Source organism: Parus major, chromosome 11 (genome assembly GCF_001522545.3).
Source record: "Parus major isolate Abel chromosome 11, Parus_major1.1, whole genome shotgun sequence".
Taxonomy (NCBI): domain Eukaryota; kingdom Metazoa; phylum Chordata; class Aves; order Passeriformes; family Paridae; genus Parus; species Parus major.
The window spans coordinates 19,823,474-19,829,203 of NC_031780.1; the positions used below are offsets into that span (position 1 = coordinate 19,823,474).

The window sequence follows — 5,730 nt, forward strand, 5'->3', positions numbered from 1 at the left end:
AGAGCACAGCATCACCAAAAGCATAGGCTCAGGGCATGGTTTGTGCCGTGCCCACTGGCTCATTATAAAATCCCCTTAATGCCTTTTTCACCAGCAACTTCAGGTTCCCAATGCTGGACCAGTGGCTGGGTGCTGGGAGAAGAAGACAGGCACATTCAGAAGTCTGCAGGCTGCTTTTCAACTGAGATCGTAGTGTACACAAGCTATTTACCACCAAACTCTTTAAAGAATTAAAAGATGTGCATAACCCTGAATATTCCAAGGAGACTATTGCTGGCAAAGTGCTCTCAGCCATAGCAGATAATCAGAAACTTTAGCAAAAAAAGCTTTGCTATTAACTCTGCCTCAAAATAAAAAGGGCATCTGTACTTGACTGTAATAAAAAACTAGTGCAAAATGTCTGCATGGTAATAACAGAGACCACAGTTTTAATGAGAGTTGGGGAAAAAGCAAGAGTAAAATTTCTGACTGTTTATTTGCCCTTGGTGGATTATGAGATGAAATGAAAGTCTCTGCTTTTTTTAGCATGGAGGTCAGCATGGAGTTGTGATAATAAAAGGGCATTAGACTCCCAGTGCACCTATAAAACTCAGAACCTAAACCAACCCTTCTCACACAGTGTAGGAAGCTGGATGCCAGCAATTCACTGCAGATATGGCCCCTTCCCATCACAAGTTCTGGGGGTGAGCCAGGCCCAGGAGCAGTCAGCTGCTCTGTTTGTTGGTGCTGGGGAGGTTGCCAGAACCATCCATCTCTGCCAGCCCAGGCTGTGTCCTTTCCTGTGACCTCCCTCACACCCCACAGGTGTCATTGGCCTCTGCTCCCAGTTTGTGCTGGCTGCACACTCTGAGGGCAACATTTCTGAGATATTCCTGGGAGTCACAAGCTGGAATAGCCACTGATGGATGAGAGATTCAGGGCTCCCTGCCCAATGGATGGCACACCTGAGCTGCCCTGGCAGCAGTGGACGTGAGCCAATGCGGACCTGCATCTGCCAAGAGAATGATGAGCTGTGACCACACCACCAAAACCACTCCCTTGCAGCCAGAAAAAAATATCTTTTAGTTTGGGGAGTCAGGAAACAGGGAAATAGAAGCATTTCTAAGGATGGGAGACAGCAGGAGAAGGAGGAGGAGCTCACTTTAAACCATGTTGGTCTCCCGAGCTTTACTCTTTGTCCTGAAAACTCTTTCAGAGAAGAGTGGGAAGAGAAAAGATTCAGGCAAAGTGCTTTTGGTCTGATTGGCTCAATGTCCTATGGGGAGAGAAATCAAAGCCAACAAAGCAAGTGAGATAATGTGAGTGTGTGTGAGGGAGTGAGAGGGACTCAAACCTTGATGCTCACCTCAGCCACCCCTTTGATTGCATGGCCACGATGGAGATCCAGCTCCAGAGCACAGCCCGGGGACACACAGCTGTGGGGAGCAGGTTGGTTTCTGTGCCACAGGAAAGGGCTGCTCTAAACCCTGGTGAGTTGAACCAGCTTCACTGACAGGCCCTGCAGGTCTGTTGAGGGTGCAATATTTGAAATAATCCAGATCCCTGCTGACTTCAAATGTTTCCTTGCAGCTCTTAATATCCCTTTCTCTCACAAGCCCATTGATCTTTAAGAAGAATGACAGACCCCTGAAAACTTTCATCCCCTCTCTGCTGGGTTCCTTCCCAAATCTCTTGTGCTCCAGGGCTCCCCATGGGCTCAGCACATCGCTTCTGTCTGAGCAGAGAGTCAGGCAGGTCAGGAAACAGAAAGCAGGATAAATCCTTCCAATCCTTCCTTAAGGAAAGCTTCCGTACTCATAGTGGAATGGCAGAGAAGAAGCTCATGGTAGCTGGAAGAAGGCTCTTGCTCCTAATGGGCCAAATTTAGAGTTATTTATCTGGCAAAGAGTTTCTATCTCTCTCAGAAACTTCAAAATGAGTCTGTCAGGTTGAATTCCATCATCACTTAAACTCAGAAGACTGAAACGTTTGTGTTGTTTTCTTAGCTCTGAGTTCTGACACGTGAGCTCTTCCTCTCCTCCTCTCCTCTCCTCCAGGCAGAACCCCATGTACTTTTTTTGCTCTACTTAATATCCCTGCTACAGACATCCACAATTCTGTATTCTCTCCCTTGAGAAAGTTTAATTTGTTTCAGTTAAACATCAAGTTGTCATGGAGGAGCAAAAGATCATCCTCAGCAGCTTAATGAATAAACAAGGTAAATACTAAATCACTGTTCACTTCTGCAGGTCCCTCTGGTTCACTTGCAGGAGCTGCAAGGAGCATGGGGATTGTCTTTGAGGGCAAAGCTCCTGAAATTTAGGGCCCTTATCCACCAGAAATATGGTCAGATGAATCACTGGAGTTACTCTAAGCAGAAAGGTGGCCATATGCAAATTTAATGCAGAATGGCCTCACCCTGCCAAGGAAAAGAGAAAGAAAACCACAGAGGGTTTTAGGGGCTGCCAGTGCATACTATTCAACTTTCATTAATTCTCTTAAGAACAAGCCAGAGAATTGAATTTGGATTCTTGCTACAAAGCTAAACTGCAGCCCATCTGTTTTCCATCCCAGACAATGGGTAGGCCAAAATTTATACAACAAAATATTGCCTAGGATTTGAAGGTTTGAACAGCAGTTACCTCAAAATCTGGTGCACCTTCACTGCTTCAGGGCTGTATTTTAGGGGAGACCTTTCGTGTTCAGGCTTCTCCTGGCTGTGTTTGAACACTGCCTGAGATGATTCAGGAGTTTTGCTTGACAAACAGGTGCTGTGATCCAAGGCCCATCTGGCTTGTTTTGGAGTGTGTAAAGGTCAGTGCTTCTGTTAATACAACTCGTACAAATACTTCCCTGCCATCTGACGTTCCTCCTCATTCAGATTGGCAGCCATTTTCCTCCCCCCACAATCTGGAATCTCCTCCCAACGTGGGCTGTTGAAGTGGGGATGATCACAGTTTTAAAATCAAAGGTTGAGTGCTTCTGTTGAGTTATACTTGGAAGCAACCATGTTCTGTACAGTGAGAACATCCCATATGGAAAGGACATATGTGTCGGAGACAATAATACATAAATAGTGGATACAATTTTATATAACCTTTACATTCTTATGGCTCTTACATAGAATTCCTAATGAGACAGGTGAAATAGATGATTTCAATACTGATATTTAGGTCCATATGTTGAAAGCTTACACAATAAATAGGGAGTTTTAAAGACAGATATAACTGTACATAATTTTTCAAACAATTGCACTGACATAACTTGAAAACCCTGTTAGGCTATCCTTACACAATAACTGCAGACAGCACTGGAACCTCACACTGAAGATCTGCCTTGGACAGACACACACACAGAGGCATTCATAAATTGTCAAATATAAACTATTTAGACTAATTTTTTCCTGGTTTAGTTCAAAAACCATCAAGTTTTGGAGGAATAAAGCAGATGAAAAGTCTCAGTGAAAAGGTAGAGCTAAGATGAAGAGAATCTTGGCAGTAGTTTTGTTATGGCATGTCAGCACTGCTCAGTGGCTGGGCTGTGGGTGCTAGCAGGATCTTGGATAACCACGTCCATAATCACTGATCCAGCCCTAAGAAAAGCCATCCCAGTGCAGAGGATGCCTAAGCCTGGGTGGGGAGGAGGGGAGTAAAACTCAGTTTACAGATGGTCAGTGAAGACCTGTTAGCACTTGGCAGCCAAATTCTCTCAGGAGTCTGGGCAGACAGTTTTTCCATCCTGTCCCTGTCCTCCCTGGGCTCAGCATCAGTGCCCAGAGAGGAGCCTGAGCACTGAGCTGTCTGTTTAAGGCAGGAAAGGGGAAACCTAATGACATTTCTGCTTATCTGAAAGGAGATTAAATAGGGTTTTTTTCCTAAGGAGTTATAGTAATTTTATGAACTTGTATTACCCAGTTTCAGAAGTCAAGGAACAGTGATGATGCAATTCATACTCACATTAAGTTAGCTGCAATATTTTTTTCTTCATCACCACCATATTACTTCACAGAACTTCCCAGAAATTTGGAAAATATTTGATTTCCCTCTAATGACCAAACTAGATTTTCTGAAAAAAATATTCTTCTGATTTTTCATCTTTGTTTTTTCTTCATTTTTGTGTCAGTAAATACAAAACACTGATGTTGCTTGGTGACAATCTTTTGGAGAGGAAGTCTGGGGATATATGTTATTCTCTTAACATATGTTCCCTGGAAATTAATCACCTATGAGATGAAGAACCTAATGGTTTGTGGTCATGCAATATTATGGCACATTAAACACTGAAATGGAGCTGCCTTTTTTCCAGCACCACTCTGATAACCAGCAAGCCTCAGAAAAGAAACTCACATTCTTATTCTATGCTTTTCCATATATCTGATTAAAAATTAGCCAAGTGCTTTAACTGAGCTTGGTGCCAATGGCTTATAAAATAACCATTTAAAAGACTCCAAAGCTCTTTGGTGCCTAGTGGAGGCTTCAAAAGACCCTGAACGTTGTGTCCTTTTTCCTCAAAGCATTTCCCAAGATCCTCCTTGAAAAAGGATCTTTCTGATCTTCCATGAACCTTTCTGAAAGTTTCCATCCAACAAAAAATTTTTGTTTGCTTGGTTGTTTTTTTTTGTCTAAATAATACAAAATACTGTGAACTAAACTGGGTGAAAAAAAATCCTGGAGTGAATTTCAATGGCCAAAAGCCAGATTATTAAAGAGTAGATTAACACTGCAGAATGGGAATATTTTAATCAGGATGGCAAATCTGAACTGCGCTCAGGAAGGAGGGTACTTCTAACCCACCAAGTGATTCCTTAATCAGCAATTCTGTAGCTCTACAGCCCTGAGAAACAAAAAATCTGAGTTCTTCCTAAGCTTACAGACTGACTTACCTAGAAAACCCTTCAGTGATTTTTATAGCAATCTTATTACAGCCATTATGGGCACAGTCAAGCCTTTACATGAGTTTAACTGGGATTTTCACACTGTCCAAAAATCAAAGAGCAAATTTCCAAAGACTCCCTCTATCAACCATTAGAAAAGCTATGGGGGAGGGCTGCAGAGCTTTCTTGCACCCTCCTCCTCAGCTCTCAGTGTGCCAGCTCTTATCCAGCCTTCTTCTGTATCATTGAATATTTATCAATTAATTTATTTACTTTTTTTGTAAATTGAACTTCACTCTGGCTGGTTTGATGAGCAGAAATGGTAAAGCAATAAGCAAACAAGCTAAATAAGATAATTTCCTGGAAGCCACCCAAGCTGGATGCAACATTTTACTCACTGTGATGAAGACCCTTCATTCTTACCTTTGGAGCCCTGCAGGAAGGAGCTGCCACTCAGTGATGCACAGAATTCCTGTGGCCCTCAGAGCAGGCATGGCTGAATCTGCAAGTCATTCTGTGCATTATCTGTTAACATCTTTCCCTTTAAAAATATTCAGAGATTCTGAGAGGCTCCTTCTACAAGTCATTTCCAAGTAAAAATTTGGGGCTTTTTTAATTTTTTTTTTTTTAATTTTTTTAAAATATAATGTACTCTAATCACTCTGACACAGGTGCACAGAACAGGATTCCAACAGATTACTGTATCTTTTGGCAGCTTTCAGCAATTAGACTGCTTGTGTTTTTAGAGGTGTTATTGATAGCCCTTTAACATTGCTCCTATAGCAATTGCTGAATTTTTGGGGTACTCCAAGGAAAGAGGAATTAAACCAGCAACAGTGAGAATTAATCTGTTATTGAAAAAGTTTGAATTTGTGTGG

General features: G+C 42.3%; 1 long non-coding RNA gene across 1 annotated transcript in view; it reads right to left on the reverse strand.

The window, feature by feature from the left end:
• LOC117244982 overlaps nt 1–2,787 on the reverse strand; it is an 11,342-nt gene extending 8,555 nt beyond the window's left edge. Inside the window, exon 1 of the long non-coding RNA XR_004499039.1 lies at nt 2,622–2,787. This is a non-coding gene — a long non-coding RNA (uncharacterized LOC117244982). The remainder of the gene's footprint in view (nt 1–2,621) is intronic.
• Nucleotides 2,788–5,730: the final 2,943 nt, after the last annotated feature.